This window comes from Phocoena sinus, chromosome 12 (genome assembly GCF_008692025.1).
Source record: "Phocoena sinus isolate mPhoSin1 chromosome 12, mPhoSin1.pri, whole genome shotgun sequence".
NCBI classification, from domain to species: domain Eukaryota; kingdom Metazoa; phylum Chordata; class Mammalia; order Artiodactyla; family Phocoenidae; genus Phocoena; species Phocoena sinus.
The window spans coordinates 20617465-20635672 of record NC_045774.1 but is presented as its reverse complement, the minus strand read 5'-3'; the positions used below and the strand labels follow the sequence as shown (position 1 = coordinate 20635672).

At 37.8% G+C, this 18208-nt stretch overlaps 1 protein-coding gene and 1 pseudogene across 1 annotated transcript in view; one reads left to right on the top strand and one right to left on the bottom strand.

Annotated features, from left to right (window-relative positions):
- The window catches only part of UTRN (utrophin), a 561071-nt gene that overhangs the window by 31973 nt on the left and 510890 nt on the right, over nucleotides 1-18208 (top strand). The window contains exon 2 of the mRNA XM_032650818.1: nucleotides 8577-8699. The gene's annotated coding sequence lies outside the window, so the exon portion shown is untranslated. The remainder of the gene's footprint in view (nucleotides 1-8576; nucleotides 8700-18208) is intronic.
- On the bottom strand, nucleotides 5924-6332 carry LOC116763259 (annotated as a pseudogene).

The following is an 18208-nucleotide window of genomic DNA, read 5'->3' as shown; positions in this document are numbered from 1 at the left end:
GTTGAGCTCAAGATTCCTGGAACACAGCCCTGTTACCTCACCACCAACCAATCAGAAGAAAGTCACACACTCTTAGCCCTCACACCAAATTTTGCTTATTAAAAACTTCTCTCCCAAAGGGGACTTCCCTGGTGGTCCAGTGGTTAAGAATCCGCCTTCCAATGCAGGGGATGCAGGTTTGATCCCTGGTTGGGGAACTAAGATCTCACGTGCCACAGGGCAACCAAGCCTGCACACCAAAACTAGACAGAAGCCTGCGTGCCACTAGAGAGAAGTCCGCATGCCACAACGAAGAGCCTGCGTGCTACAATGAAGGATCCCAGGTGCTGCAGCTATGATCCAATGCAGCTAATAAATAAATAAGTAAATATCTAAAAAATAAAAAAAATAAAACTTCTTCCCCCAAACCGCTGGGGAGTTCAGGGTTTCTGAGCACAAACCACCTGTTTTCCTTGCTTGGCCCTGCAGTAAACCTTTCTCTGCTCCAAACTCCGACGTTTTAGTTTGTTTGGCCTCACTGTGTGTCAGGCACACAAACTTGCATTCAGTAACAATATTAATATCAAGAAATATTGCTAATCAAGAAAGAAGTGCTGCTGGTAATTTAGGAAGCCCTAAATGCGAAATGGCCTATACACAGTATGTCATAATGCAAAATAGGTTAGAATGTTGCAAAGTCAAATTTTTAAAGTCCAATCAATCACAAAGCACAGGGCATGTAAATGTTAACAATACTGACTAGGCCAATAGGGCATTTTGCTTAATAGACTACAGAATTCCTGAGGAGAGAGATTCTGTCATCTGACTCAGCTTTGATCCCCAACAATGCCTAGCTCAGGGCATTGCACAGAACAGATTTTGATACATTAAATTGAATGAAGTTTTTTAAAATGTGGCTTATCTCCTTAACAGAGATAGGAAGAATTCAAAGTTAAATTTAAGAAGTAAAAAAAGTAAAACTCTACTTGCCAGGAACTGTTCTAACTACAGAGACTGAAGTAGACTCTATTATCTCCATCCTAAAGATAAAGGAACAGAGAGATTAAGTAGCTCACACAACTAGGGAATAATAACTGTGGGAATTCACACCTAGGGAGTTTACATTTAAAACCATTACAGGGCTTCCCTGGTGGCTCAGTGGTTAAGAATCCACCTGCCAATGCAGGAGACACAGGTTCGAGCCCTGGTCTGGGAAGAGCCCACATGCGGCAGAGCAACTAAGCCCGTGTGCCACAACTACTGAGCCTGAGTGCCTAGAGCCCGTGCTTCACAACAAGAGAAGCCACCACCGCAATGAGAAGCCTGCACACTGCAATGAACAGTAGCCTCTGCTTGTCGCAACTAGAGAAAGCCCGCATGCAGCAATGAAGACCCAGCACAGCCAAAAATAAATAAATTTATTAAAACAAAAACAAAAACCATTACAGTCCACATTCTCAACATTGTGCTGTATGTCAGTTAAAAACACTGGTGAATAGCCAGAGATCCAGAGCTTCCTTTTCCCTAAGGAATTCTTCAACTGAGCGGTTTGCTGTCAGATTACCAGTGTATTGCTCCTGTTGAGTTCAAGAAATACACTGTAAGGATTATGCATTCCACCTTTGGCATTACTCTATATCTAGGTTCAAATTTTGGCTTTGGCATATTGTGCTACCAACTTTTCCAAACTCAGTTTCATCATCTGTAAAATAAGGCTAATTATTTCTACCTCATAGAGTTGTGATTTCATGTTTAAAGCATTTAACACAGTTCTTGGTACATAATAAAAACTCAATAAACGATATCTACAAAGTATACTTACTCTGTGAGTAATATGTCATTGTATGAATATACACAACTTGTTTATTCACTGTTGATATATATTTGGGTTGTTACTATTGACTATTACAAATAAAGCTACTAGGAACATTCTTATACAAGTCTTTGTATGGACTTATGTTTTAATTTCTCTTGGGTAAATTCCTAGAGTGGAAGAGGAGATATAGTCTTAGTTTTTATGAAATTGACAAAATGTTTTCCAACGTGGTTGTACCATTTGATATTCCCAAGCAGTGTATGAGAGTTCCAGTTCCTCTACATTCTTATCAACACTTGGTATGGTCAGTTTTATTTATTTATAGAATTTGTGTGTGTGTGTAGTAAAAAATCATAAATTGACCATCTTAACTATTTTTTAGCATACAGTTCATTAGTGTTGAGTATATTTACATTGTTGTGAAACATCTTCAGAACCTTTTAATCTTGCCGAACTGAAAATCTATACCCATTAAACGGCTCCCCTTTGCCCCTTCTCCCCAGCCCTTAGCAACAACTATTCTACTTTCTGTCTCTATGAATTTGACTACTTTAGATACCTCATATAAGTGAAATCATACAGCATTTGTCCTTTTGTGACTGGATAATTTCACATAACCTAATGTCCTCAAGATTCATCCATGTTGTAGCATGTGACAAGATTTCCTTGCTTTTTAAGGTGGCATAGTATTCCATTGTATGTATATTCATTTTGTTTGTCCATTCATCTGTTGATGGACATTTTTGTTGCTTCTACCTTTTGGCTATTGTGAATAGTGCTGCTATGCACATGGATGTGCAAACATCTCCTAGACTATGCTTTCAATTTTTTTGGATATATATCCAGAAGTAAGATTTCTGGATTATATAGTAGTGCTATTTAAATTAAAATTGTATGAGTAATTAAATTAGTAATTAATTTAAGGTAATTAATTAATTAAAGTAGCAATCAAAAATAATATGAAGAGCTGCCAAACTATTTTCCAAGGTGCTTGCACCATTTAAAAATCCCACCAACAGGGCTTCCCTGGTGGCGCAGTGATTGAGCGTCCGCCTGCCGAGGCAGGGGACACGGGTTCATGCCCCGGTCCAGGAAGATCCCACATGCTTGCGTACCGCAAAAAAAAAAAAAAAAAAAAAAAAATCCCACCAACAATGCATCAACTTCTCCACATTGCTGTCAGCACTTGTTCATTTCTTTCTTTTTGTCTTTCTTTCTCTCTTTCTTTATTTCACAGTAGCCTTCTCAATGAATATGAGGTTATCTCATTGTGGTTTTGATTTGCATTTCTTTGATGATTAGTGATGTTGAGCTTTTTTCATACACTTGTTGGTCATTTGTCTTTGGAGAAATATCTGTTCAAGTCCTTTGTCCATTTTTAAAATTGGGTTAACTGATTTTTTTGTTGTTGTTGAATTGTAGGAGTTCTTTATATATTCAGGATATTAATACCTTATTAGATATAAGATTTGCAAATATTTTCTTTCATCCCATAAGTTGCCTTTTCACTCTATTGATCATGTCTTTTGATTAAAAATGTCTTTAAGTTTGATGTAGTCCCATTTGTCTATTTTTTGCTTTTGTTGCCTGTGCTTTTGGTTTCATATACAAGAACTGATTACCAAATTTAATGCATGAAAAATTTCCCCCTATATTTTCTCCTAGGAGTTTTGCAGTTTTAAGTCTTATGTTTAGGTCTTTATTCCATTATGAGCCAATTAAGTGCCCAACTTCATTATCTCTATGTGAATATCCAGGTTTCCTGGCACTATTTGTTGAAAAAACTGTCCTTTTACCATTGAGTGGTCTTGTCACACTTGTCAAAGATCATTTGAGCACATACTCAAGGGTTTATTTCCAGGCTCCCTATTCTATTTCATTGGCCTATCAACACTGTTTTGATTACCATTTCATAATATGTTTTTAAGGCAGTAAGTGTGAGTCCTCCAACTTTGTTATTTTTCAAAATTATTTTGGCTATTCAGGGTCCTTTGTGATTCCATATGAATTTTAGGATGACTTTTTTCTATTTCTGCAAAAACTTCCATTGAGATTTTGATAGGGATTCCGTTGAATCTATAGATCACTTTGGGTGGTATGGACATTTTAGCATTATTAAGTCTTCCAATCCACAAACATGAAATGTATTTCCATTTATTTGTTTCTTTTTAAATTTCTTTCAACAATGTTCTATAGTTTTCAGTGTACTTGCATTTCATTTCCTTAAGTATATTCCTAAGTACTTTTTGATGTTATTGCAAATGCAATTGTTTTCTTAATTTCCTTTTCCAGTTGGTAATTGTTAGTACATAGAAATGCAACTGATTTTGGTGAGTTGATTTTATATCCTGCAACTTTGCTGAATTTATTAGTTCTAACAGGTTTGTGTGTGTGCGTATGTGTAATCTTTAGGGTCTTCTACATAAAAGATCATGTTATCTGCAAACAGCTAATTTTACTTTTTCTCTTCCAACTTGGATGGCTTTTATTCCTTCTTTTTCTTGCTTGATTGCACTGGGTAGTACTGACAATACTATGTTGAATAGAAGTGGTGAGAGTGGGCATCCTTATCTTATTCTTGATCTTAGAGGAAAAGTTTTCAGTCTTTCACCATTGAGTATGGTATTAGCTATAGGCTTTTTGTATATTGGCTTTATTATGTTGGCGGTTTATTATGAAGGTAATTTCCTTCAGTTCCTATTTGGTTGAGTGTTTTTACATGAAAGTGTGTTAGATCTTGTCAAATACTTTTTCTGCATCAGTTGAGATGATTATGTGCTTTTTGTCCTTCAGTCTGTGAATTTGGTCTATTACATTGATTGATTTTCATATGTTGAAACATACTTGCCTTCCAGAAATAAATCTGGCTTGGTCATGATGTATAATCCTTTTAATGTGCTGTCGAATTTAGTTTGCTAGCATTTTGTTGAGGATTTTTGCATTAATAGTCATCAGGGATATTAGTCTGTAGTTTTCTTATAGTGTCTTTATTTGGCTTTGGTATCAGGGTAATGCTATCCTCATAGAATGAATTTGGATGTGTTCCCTTCTGCTCAACTTTTTGCAAGAGTTTGAGAAGAATAAGAGTTAATTCTTCTTTAAATGTTTGGTAGACTTCAGTAATATCAGCCGGTCTTGAGCTTTTCTTTGTTAGGAGAGATATATCCATCTATCTCTCTCTGTATATATCTCCTTGTCATTAGAAACTATAAAGAATATACATGATTTGGAAATCAGACTGTACCAAACAATGGCCAAAGAAGAATCATCCATTTTATGCCTTCTCTTTTTTTAAAAAAAATTTTTTAACATCTTTATTGGAGTATAATTTCTTTACAATGGTGTGTTAGTTTCTGCCTTATAACAAAGTGAATCAGTTATACATATACATATGTCCCCATATCTCTCCCCTCTTGGGTCTCCCTCCCTCCCACCCTCCCTATCCCACCCCTCTAGGTGGACACAAAGCACCGAGCTGATCTCCCTGTGCCATGTGGCTGCTTCCCACTAGCTATCTATTTTACGTTTGGTAGTGTATATATGTCCATGCCACTCTCTCATTTTGTCCCAGCTTACCCTTCCCCCTCCCCCTATCCTCAAGTCCATTCTCTAGTAGCTCTGCGTATTTATTCCAGTCTTGCCCCAGGTCCTTCATGACCTTTTTTTTTTTTTTTTAGATTCCATATATATGTGTTAGCATACGGTATTTGTTTTTCTCTTTCTGACTTACTTCACTCTGTATGACACACTCTAGGTCCATCCACCTCACTACAAATAACTCAATTTCATTTCTTTTTATGGCTGAGTAATATTCCATTGTATATATGTGCCACATCTTCTTTATCCATTCATCTGTTGATGGACACTTAGGTTGCTTCCATGTCCTGGCTATTGTAAATAGAGCTGCAATGAACATTTTGGTACATGACTCTTTTTGAATTATGCTTTTCTCAGGGTATATGCCCAGTAGTGGGATTGCTGGGTCGTATGGGAGTTCTATTTTTAGTTTTTTAAGGGACCTCCATACTGTTCTCCATAGTGGCTGTATCAATTTACATTCCCACCAACAGTGCAAGGGGGTTCCCTTTTCTCCACACCCTCTCCAGAATGTACTGTTTGTAGATTTTTTTATATATTATTGGCTATAGTGTTTGTTGCTTGTCTCTTCGAATTATTTTTTACTTGTGCATTCACTTGCATCTACTTTCCCTTCCATATAAATTCGAGACCCTTTTTTCACATACTATTATGCCAAGTCTCTGTGACCTGGCCAGAATACAGATATTCTGTGCCATGTTGTCTTGACTGACATTGCCCATTTGGTATACCTTACTTTCCCCTGATCACCACATCTCATTTACTGCTAGAGAAAATACTGTTGCTGGATTTTTCCTTTCCACCTGTCTCATGACAGAGTCCTGACCCACTTGCCCTAGTAAGGGAACACAATTCAGAGATCTTTTGAGAACCAAACTGCTAGCTATTTGAGACTCATCTTAAACTGATGAAATACCTGTAATACAGGTTTTTGAAACATGGCTTCTATTTTTTTCTTACCATCTTTAGTCTTTCCTGATGCTCTAGACCTGACATCAGAGAGCTGGGAGATCTGTTGGGAGGTTTTTGTTTACTGATTCAATCTCCTTACTGGTTATTGGTCTGTTCAGATTTTCCTTTTCTCTGTGATTTAGTTTTGGCAGGTTGTGTGTTTCTAGGAATTCTTCCATTTCTTCTAGGTTACCCAATTTGTTGGCAGCTGTTCATACTATTCTTTCATAATCCTTTTTATTTCGGTAGCATTGGTTGAAATCATTTCTGACTTTACTTATTTTTTTCTTTAACTAAGGGTTTCTCAATTTTACTGATCTTTAAAAAAAAAGCAACCCTTAGCTTTATTGACTTTTTCTATTTTTTTCTATTCTCAATTTCATTAATTTCTGCTCTAATCTTGGTTATATCCATAAGATAGTAATTTTATGTTACGTTTTTTATCATAATTTTAAAAATTTAAAACATTTTTTAAAAAAGAGATGAATTTCCCTAGGGGAAGGAACAAGAGCGAGGAGAAGGGTCCTGAGAAAACTTTTGGAGACTGATTGATTTTCTTGATTGTAGTAATGGTTTCACAAATATAAACATATGTCAAAACTCAACAAATTGTACATTTTACATATGTATAGTTTATTGTATGTAATTATACCTTAATAAAGCTATCAAGTTGCAGATTTCTAAAAACAAGTCAAATATTTAAATTTGCAGGCATACGTTATTCCAAATGATGTTTTTTCTAAGTGTAGTCTATTCAAAATTCCTTCACTTAAAAGTCAATATTTGATAGTATTTGTCTCTTGCACTTTGCGTGTTCCTGGTTCTCCAGTTTTGATCCTGATCTGCTATTCAATTCTGAGCCCGTCACTCTCAGTTTCCTTTGGTAGAGGCAGCACTACAAGGGACTGAAGTTCAACAGAGACATACTCGCAACCATTTTTCAATTAGACTCTTTCATCATCATATTTTCAGATAGATATTCATCCCATCAAAGAAGCTTGTATCTATGAAATGATCTTTTTCTCTTAATTTTTAAAAGCAGATAGTGTTTATGACACTATTGCAGACACTTCATATGTTTAACTTTGGAGATTTATTTTTCAAGAGCTTTATTTATCAACAATAAAGCCAGCAATGATGTTACACTACCCCAGATGGCTTTAAGATGCTGTGTTGCTGAAACGGTACAGTTTGTCACAGATGTGACTACTTTTACACTAGTACTTTGAAAAATCTACAACCCCTCTTTGTTAAAGCAACTAAACCTAAAATACTAATATGTGCTCTATAATATATGAAAGATGTTTTACGACAGGCAGACGTATGGGCAATTTGGCATTTTTCTCTTTGATTCTTAATTATTACCAATGTAATCATACCAGGTTCAATGTAATCACAAGATTCTTCCCTGTTTTTGCCTTCAAAACTAGAAATTCCCACTTTTTCATCTAATTGATTTCATTATATACTCCACCACCTTGTACACCTACAGCAACTCCAAATTCACCTAGTGGTTTCATCTCCAATTTAAATCTACTGGCTCCAATCATCCCTGTTGAAGGCTATGGCTTCAACGTAATTTATTCAGCATTTTATTCAAAAGATATTTATTGAACATCAAACTACATGCCAGGGCTCTATACCAGATACATGGTAGTGAATAAGGAAAAACATAATCACTCTCATGGAATTTATAGTCTAATTGGAAGACAGATATTGAACAAGCAATTATAAGATTGATGAGTGTAACTATAAAGGAAGTACAGAATGTTTGCTATGGGAACATTCCTTTTTCCTCTGGGCTTCATGGGGCAAAACCACTAGGTTAAAAATGAGCATGTATTCCTTCCAACTCCCTGCTCCTGGCAACCCACAGGAAAGATTCCACATAGGGAATATCGTGTCAAGAAGTAGAAACAAGCCCCTGTGACTAATTTTTTTTTTCCTTTTTAGGAAAGTAGTAGCATGCTTCCTAACAAGAGGCATTCTTCCGGCTTAGCTGCTGGCTGAGCAAGACTAGGTATTTATAACAATTCTCCTAGTTTTCTCTTGGTGGCTACAGCTGTCCCCCATATTTTATACGCTATCCCTGTCTGGGAGATACCTAGAAACACCCTCAACAAAAGATCCCGTTCCGATGTTTTTAAACAATAGTTCAGAGAGTTGTTAGACCATATCTACAAATTGGTTTCATGAGAGCCTTAAGGAGAGTTTTTGTTTTCTTTTGTCTTAGATTTCTTGACATACCTCGGAGCTCTCAGAGAAAAGACTTTATTGACTTTAAGGCTATGTTTACAAGTCAACAGCTCAGAAACATTTTTGCTATGAAAACCATTTGGTGGCTCTACAAGCACAGGTAAGCTTGTCAGAGAGTAAGTAAATGAACAACTTAGGCATCTTCTGAAAGATCAGTGGGTCCAAATTCAACCCCAGTGTCAACAGCAGCCGAAACAACAGAAAAAGAGAGTCACACCTGGTTAAAAATACAAAAGAGAGATAAGATGCTTTTCAAAAAGGCTAACCTAGGATTATCTTTCAACCAGGGCTAAACCAAATAGAAGATAAATTACATGTTTGCATGCAGAGCCCTATCGTATTCATGCAGACCCAGAGTCCAGGCCTGCTTAAGTGAGTTGCTTTTTCTCCATGCTTGTCACCCCACATCCCAGTTCACAGAGGAGGGGAGAGGAGTTTGGGTACCTGCCACTCAAGTCTTCCCCCAGCCCTCAGCTTCCTAACATCCCTGGTGCGCAGGGGTGGATCTGTGAGACTAGTTCAGCATTTTGATTGAGTCTCTAATTCTTCTGGCTGACAAGGACAAAAAACTGTGCTGGCCATAGACCTAGAATAATCAGGGAGCACATCTGCGTGAATATTAGCACCTTATGGTGGAAAGAGCCCTGAACCTTGGGAAAATCACGTAACCTCTCTGGGTCTCATTTTTTCCTTGTTTTAAAATGGGTTAGATTAGAAGCCTGCACATCTGACTCACTCGGGATACTTGTTAAATGTAGGTATTTCTGGCCCATCCTTGCAGATTCTGATAAGTGGTCTGGCATGAGGATGGGGGTGGGAGATAGGAGTTGGGCTAGGGATGGGAGTGTGGATTGAAATCTGTTTTCTAAGAACTCTGCTGGTAATTCTGCTGGGTGGCCAGTCAAATTCTGTTGTAAATTTTTCAGGGATGATTTCAGAAAACCACAGAGTTAATATTCCACAAGGAACACACTAGTATTGTACTATGTAAAGTATTACAGTCTGTGCTGAAAGACAATATTTGGTGCTCTTTCCTCCCATCTCACAAAGACTGATCTGAGTTGGCCCCAAAGTTATAAGTTGTAGTAGTAGTAGTAACAATAACAGTAATAGTAATATTAAAACTTATTGCATGCCAGACACTGTCCTAAATACTTCATAGGTCTTCATACAATTATCTCAACAACCCTGTGAGATAGAGTATTACTATTATCCCCATTTGACAACTGAAGAAGCCAAGGCACAGAGAAGTCAGGTAACTTACTTATGGTAACACAGATAGCAAAATGGACCAGTTGGATTCAGGCTGGCTCAGAGGAACTTTCTGTCTGAAGAAACCCAAGTAGCTTCCCTGTAACATTTGGGGGCAGCATGGTTTTATGGAAAAAGCCAAGGCTTTGGTGTCAAGCACTTATTCAAATTCTGGTGCAATTACTCATTGCTTGTGTGGTCTCGAGTGACCTTACTAAAATACCATAGGCACTAAAATACCATAGGCTGGGTGGCTTAAACAACAGACATTTATTTCTCACAGATCTAAAGACTGGGAAATCTGAGATCAAGGTGCCAGCCAATTTGAGAGGCCTCTTCCTGGTTTGCAGAAGGCCATCTTCTTGCTGTACCCTCACATGGCTCAGAGAGAGAGGGCTCTGGTCTTTCCCTCTTCTTATATGGGCACTAATCCCATCATGGGGGCTCCACCCTCATGACTTCATCCAAACCTAATTATCTCCCAAAAGTACCCCCTTCAAATACTATCACATTGGGGGTTAAAGCTTCAACACAGGACTTTGAGAGGACACAACATTCAGTCCATAGCACGAAGTTTCAAATTTTTTAATCTGCAAAATATATATCACAGCTATTTGTAAGGTTTCAAAATAAAATGAAATAAAATTTTTATAAGGCCATAGCTCACTCTCATAATAAAACCAAAGTAAAACTTTCAAAAATTTTATTGACTACGTATCAGGCTCTGTTGACTGAAATCTAGAGAGTAATTACCATTTATTGTATACCATGTTTTCTAAACTGCATTTATGCATTGTACTCATTGAATCCTTCATAACACCCTTATGAGGTAAGTGTTATTATCACTATTTTATAGATGAAGAAACTGAGAGGTAAAACATTTTCCTGAAGTCACAGCTCGTGAGTGGCAGAGCGGGGAATGTAACCACAGGGTGTGCTCTGAGTGCCTCTTCTGTTTAGACAGAAATATGTGAAATTCCTTATTTAAAATTTTCGTGAAATAAATCTAAATGGATATATTTAGGACCTAAGAGTTCTGAGGTTACAAGAAATGTTTGCAATGAGCCTCAGAAGGAGAGAATTCAGTTCTTTCTTCTTTATGATGGCCTCATTTGCAGACTGAAAATCAGGATACATGGGGAGGGGGAATCAGGGAGATATTGGTCAAAGAATACACAGTTTCAGTTTCACAAGATGAGTAAGTCCTAGAGATCTATTGCACAGCATAGTGCATACAGGTGATAATAATATACTATGTACTTAAAGCTTTGTTAAGAGAGGAGATCTTATGTTAAATGTTCTTTAAAAAAAAAAAGAGGGAGGAAGGAAGCTCAGAGGTGATGGTTATAGTTTTGGCATTGTTTACGGCGACAGTCTCATGCGTGTACACTTTATTTCAAACTCACAAAAATGTGTGCATTAAATATGTACAGCTTTTTTGTGTGTCAATCGTACCTCCCCCCCGCCCCTCCCCAATCAAGAGACATGATCTTACAGTGGAGCAAAACGGCTAAAAAAGAACTTGGGGGCCATAGTCTCTGCTTTGCCCCTGTCCCACACTCTACTCTTGACATCTATTACCCAAGGCCAACTTCAAAGGGAGAAAATATAGCTCTGAAATCATTAGCCTAAGGGCAACATTCTTTTCTAGCTCTAGAATTCTTTAGTGTCTGAGCTGTCATCCAGCCCTTAGTTCTCTGTTTCTGATTCACCAGTGGAGTGCAGAAACATTTAATACTCTCTCCTTTGGAATAATTCTTCTGTGACCTTTTCACCTCCAGCCCAGCCTGTAGGCTGAACATCTCGGTTAAAGATAGAAAAGCTTCCTTTTCAGAGGAGATGATAAACAAACTGGGATTGAGTTTCCTTTTTAGGAAAGATTTTCTAGATTAAAAAAAGAAAGCAGTATTATTTTAATATTTTTAAAATGTGTTGGTTTTGAAATTTTTGGAAAAAAATACATAGTATTGAAAATTTCTGAAGAAACTGCATTGTAATCACAAAACCACACAACTGGCCTTAGAAACAAAAGTACCGACAGAAAAGCCTCTTTTCCAACACAACCGGAAAAATGGATATAACCACTAGATCTCTATCTGACAGAATCCAAACACCCAGCTACTTAAGGTAACCATTGGAGAGGCTGGAGGTCAAGTCCAAGGAGGTGCCACAGAGAAACCACACTATTCATCCAGCCAGCGCAAGACAGCTAATCAATCACAAAGACAGAAAAATGAACAATGACACTCTAGAATTTAAAGAAGTTAACCCCAGGAATCCTGGCTCTGTTGATGGAACGACCCCTCAAGTTAATATTGGACAGACCATACCATTATCTGAAGGGAGATAAGCAAAATATGTAGGGCTCTGGCACAGCTGCACTGAGCCACTTAAGGGAATAGCTCTTGGGGAAGGGTCTATGAGTAATGGCCTGGTATTAACATTTTGTGATAATTAAACAAGCATTGTTATTCGCAATAATTGTGGCACAACACAAAGAAGTAATCAAAAATGTATCCATGTGGTTTTGTGTCTTAGCCTTGCTCCTGACCTTATCTTATCTTTCCAATCTATAATTTTAATTCGGTCCAGCTTTCCTTGGCCATTTAGTTTCGATTTTATTTAATCGTTATATAAATAACCTTAAATCCCATGGAGAATCAGCAGATCACTAATTAATTAAATACTTATTAAGACAATGACAGCAAGAAATTTCTCTCTCTCTCTCTCTCTCTCCTCTCTTTTTTTCTTGCTTATGTGGGCCTCTTACTGTTGTGGCCTCTCCCGTTGCGGAGCACAGGCTCCGGACGCGCAGGCTCAGCGGCCATGGCTCACAGGCCCAGCCGCTCCGCAGCACGTGCGATATTCCCGGACCGGGGCACGAACCCGTGTCCCCTGCATCGGCAGGCGGACTCTCAACCACTGCGCCACCAGGGAAGCCCACTCTCCTCTCGTTTTTAAACGAAAACTGTTTGAGAATCCAGTGGTCTCAGACCTAAAGTATTTGGCTTTACCCTTTGTTCAGGACTCCTGGAAAGCTGGGGTGCGCTATTGATCTACAATTAAGATGACAATTCCCCCTCCCTCCTCTTTTGCCCCACGCTTTGCATGTAGGAACTGAACCTTTGGGATTTTACAACGTGCCAGCACTCTAAAAAACTGTTAATATAACTGCCTTTTTGGTTGAAGGATTTGTAGTTACTGTAACTAATCTGAGCTAAAAGATGAAGTAGAGATTTGTGCAAATTCAAACAAAACCAAGTATTATTTTGAAAAAAAAAAAAGCAAACAACTCAGTTTCCATAATTACTTTCAAAGGACAACCATCAGAACAATATTCTTTCCCCCAAAGTGGGAAATTTAAAAAAATATATATTTTAAAGGACTTTGCAACCGCAAAACAGACAAAAGTCCCTCCACTTAAAATGTGAGGTGAGGGCTTCCCTGGTGGCCCAGTGATTAAGAATCCGCCTGCCAATGCAGGGGACATGGGTTTGAGCCCTGGTCTGGGAAGATCCCCAATGCTGCAGAGCAACTAAGCCCGTGCGCCACAACTATTGAACCTGTGCTCTAGAGCCCGTGTGCCACAACTACTGAAGCCTGCATACCTAGAGCCCGTGCTCCGCAACAAGAGAAGCCACCGCAGGGAGAAGCCCACGCACCACAATGAAGAGTAGCCCCTGCTTGGCACAACTAGAGAAAGCCCACGTGCAGCAACAAAGACCCAACGCAGCCTAAATAAATAAATAAGTTTAAAATGTGAGGTTAATAAACTCCAGAAATCTTGCTAAACTAATGAATGAGACCTGTTTCCCGAGCGCTTCCTGTTGTAGTTGAGGGAAGAAGTGCCTTTCCCCACCCCTCCCACACCCTGAGCTGGAGCAAGAGGCCTGGTGAGAGGCCACCAAAGGGAGGGGTTTATCCCTTCCCCGTGGGCCTGGGTACAATGAGTGCTACTGGGACAGCATGCCGGTTGAGTGCAAGCCTGGCTGGAATTCCCAAAAAAGAGGCACAGCCAGGGTGGGGCAGAAGCATAGGTCTCCAAATTCATAGCTGCTATCAGTTTCCCAAACAGTTTTTAGAATCCACAGGGCTGGGAGTGGAATAGTTATGCTCAGTACGGTTTGGTTTGCAAATCTGGGAAGGGAGCCAGATAAGAGCTTTCTCCCATGATGCTGGAGATGATGTGTGCTCTCCAGAGACGCGAAGTTTCAGACTCATACAACTGGGCCTTTGGAGATCATCCAGTGAATCCGTCCACTCATTTTACAGAACGGGCAGTGGAGGCGCAAAATGTTAAGCAATTTGTCCAAGGTCATCATATAGTTGTTCTCTGATAGAGCAAGGACTCGAACCCAGTGTTTTCTTCCAACTCATTCGTATTTGATAAACCAAGTAGATAGTATCAATACATCAAAATTGTCAGATATAATTTGAAGATATATAAAACATGGACTTTGGTATAGTATATATATAATAATTTTAATTGTCATAAAATATAAATAACAAAATTTTTATCTTAACCATTTTTAAGTGTACAGTTCAGTGGTATTAAGTACATTCACATTCATATATATATATTATAATGCCAGGTATCTACATGGAAATGGAAAAGCTCAGTCAAAAATATTTTTCCTTTATCAATCAATTATTGAATGGACACATACTATGTGACCAATACCATGTTAGTATTGAATTGACACATACTATGTGACCAATACCATGTTAGTTAGTATCTGGGTCCTCAGGAGCTTAAACTTTATTTAGGCAACAAGATGCATAAATAAGAGGCTATAACTAAACATAAAAGGCAGTGTGATGCTTTTTTTTTTTTGGCTGCATATATTGTGGGATCTCAGTCTCCGGACCAGGAATTGAACCCAGGCTATGGCAGTGAAAGTGCTGAATCCTAACCACTAGACCACCAGGGAACTCCAAAAGGCATTATGATACATTTTAAATGAATGGTACTGACAGTAAGAGTTTAGAATCCAAAGAACCCGAATCATTATGGGATGAGTAGTCAAGAAAAGCTTCAAAGAGAAGATGGACTTGAGCCACATTAATAAAAAGGGAGAAGTCACAAGGAGACACTCCAGAAGAAAGAACAGAGGGACCAAAGGTATGGGGGTGTGCTGTAAAAGATTTTTTGACGAAAAGTGAATTAAACGGTCTGAGAATAGCAAAAGAGTAGTTTGCTACCAGACTCAAATGGCCAATTTTATCCAGGAGGCAATTGGGAGCCGTTGAAGACTCTTGAACAACATGATTATAACAGCACTATGTAATGAAAAGCGTAGGATAGACTGAAGGAGAAAGAGCTGGATGAGTGAGGCCAATTAGGAGGCCATTAAAAAAGTTCAAGTACAGAGGAGAGAAGGAGTGGTAAAGTTGGGATCTGGTACCATAGATATGTGAAATATTGCGAAGGAAGAATCAACAGAGCTTGTTAATCAGTTAGATATTGAACATGGGGATGAGAGGCAAGAATCCTAGGTTCAAGCTAGAGTGACCAGAATTGTGTTACCAATTGAATGGATTGAGTAAGTCAAGAGAGGGAGATAACCTTAAAGGGAAGTTCAGTCTTAGATATGCTGAAATGGAAACAATAGAAAGACATCCAAGTAGAAAAGAGAAAGCACTGAGACAAATGTATAGAGTTGCACACTTGCAAGGTACTATTATTCAAACAAACTTTAAAGAAATTCTTTAAATTTCACCTGCATCTTTGGGCACAAAGTCTTGATCTCTTCAGCTTAACCAACTGAAATGGGAATGATTAAGCTGATCACAATGTATGATATAATCTTCATACAGACGTGTAAAGACTGTAACAGCAAATGTCAGGTTCACTTTATAATAATTGAGAAAGCACTGGAGACAGAAAAGCCTTTTAATATCGTATTCAGTTGAGAATAACCCTATGGAAAATTGAAAATACATCCAAAATCTTTAATATTGGTTTACATTAAGCAGCTAGGTTCAAGCATTTCAACATGATGTTACTGCTGTGAAGTAAATTTAGAAAAATCAAGAGAAAATACTGTGTAAAACAGTTTTGTACTAACAGTGCTTGGATCAGAGCAAAAAAAGTTTTTATTGTTTATAAAATTATTTAATTTGCCATCATTCTGACCTAGAAATTTTGATCCCTAACACAGAGAGCATTGCTAACTACAGAGTAAACAGAAACCTGTATTTTTCTCCTTTCTTCTGCAGGGTGGATTTAACCAGCAGGCACAGTGCTTAGGGCCCGTGATATTTGTAAAAAGCTCATGAAATTTTATTAAATTTTGTCTAAGAAAGAAAAAAGTCAAAGTATATAAATTACATCGAAAATAATTTAAAATATTGATATTATAGTGGAAGGGGCCCACAAAGTCAAAAGTGCCTAGGGCCCACGAAAATCATACTGTGGCCCGCCTACTGTACTTAGATCTGGGTCTCTGGTCTAACCATAAACCATTGCTTTTCATACTATTCTGCACGCACTTATGAATTCTGTCAGCCTGTTATTTTCTTTTTATTAAAGTTAAATATGTCCATAATTTAAAGAATCAGTTAGTTCTACAAAGTTTGCAAAGACAGATGTCAGTCTCCAACTGCTTTTCTCCATATCCCCTTTCTCAGAAGCATCTACTTTGAACTTTTAAAGCTACTCTTCTGATATTACCTCCAAATCTCTGTCACACACTTGTAATATTCCTTCTTGCTTTTTTCAGGTTTAGATATTATCTATGGACTTCCTGTCATGAAGATGAAGATTGAGATATCTTGTCTCCTCCCCTCTTCCCGAACCCAGTCATAAACACTTCTCTGCTGTTCATCTTCTTGATTGAGATTTACGGTTATTTTAATTCACTCAATGTTCAGGGTTAACCTTATTATGACTCTGGAGGCTATTCGGTATTGAGTCATCTAGTAAACATCTATGATTACTTTTCCTTTACTGCACAACTTGTAGTTTTCCCTCAGTTAAGAATTGTTGTTTTCTCATTTACCTAGTTTTCTAGGTACACGCTTACCATTTCTTGGTATACTTGTCTACCAGATGTTTAAATATCTTCTCAGTATATTTCTTTGGGTTGAGTATTATATCAATTTTATTTTCTTAAGTTTCTTCTGGAGCATTTGGGCTTGTATGAGTCCAGATGGGTTGCCCCCATGCTTGGTGCATGATTCTGGGTAAATAAGAGAATTCCTTTGCAGTCATCCTGTGTTGGATCTCATTTATTCTGAAAAGCATGTCTTCTTTTTTCTTGATTTACTCCATTGTTTGGGTTGTACATATCCTTCAGTAACTCTCTGAGAAAAAGTATGTGTGTGTGGAGTGAAGGTAAAGTTTTTCAGTGAAAGATTTTTCTCCTCACAACTTAGTTGTAAAGCTGGCCAGACATTTAATATTAGCTAAAAATCATTTCCCTTCGGAATTTGGAATGCATTGCTCCATTTTCTTCTAACTTCCTGTGTTGCTGTTGAGAAGTTCAGAGTCATTTTGGTTCCTGTTACTTTGTATGTGACCTTGCCCCCACTCCCTTCTCTCTGGAAACTTGTACGATCTTCTCTCTGTCTTCTGTGCTCTGAAATATCTCTATGATGTATCTTGGTGGGGGCCTATTTTCATTGCTGGACACTCAGTAAGCCCTTTCACACTAGAAATATATATCCAGCAATTTTCAGAAACCTTAAATTATTTCATTGATGAAATAATTGTTTTCTCTAGTCTCTCTTCGAGGAACTTCTGGACTTGTCCTTTAATTTGCTTATGTTTTCTCTCCTATTTTTCAAGTTTTTTAAATTTTTGTTTTCTTATTGCAAGATATCTTCTATATTCTATTCCAATATACCTACTGAGTTTTCATTTTTAGAACAATGTTTAAATATTTTGGTTGTTGTTCTCTGTAACTCTGTTTTTTTGGAGCTTCCTAGTCTTGTTTCATTAATTTAGAACCTTCTACTCTCTTCTGTAGATATTAATAGTAATAAAAAAATTTTTTTTCCTTGCCAGCCTAGTCATTGTTTACTTCAAGTTGCCTTTTTCTATTTATATATTTAATTCCGATATTTATGTGAGAGGTTATCCTCAGATGTCTGATAATTCTAAATTGTTTATTAGTGCATGATTAAGGGTGTTCTAATAAAAAGCTGAGTGAAACTCCCAGTTCATGGATGACTTTCATTTTTTTCTGTAGGTAGGTGATGTGGGTCATCTGTTTGTTTTGGAACTTCTATTGTCTGCTTTTAAGTGATTCTTCTTGTGTGTTCAGATTCCCCATTGAATGTACTTACATTATCTATATCCCCATGTGGAGAATATAGACCCACTGCCTGTATTCTGAGAGCTGCACTGGGAGCAGA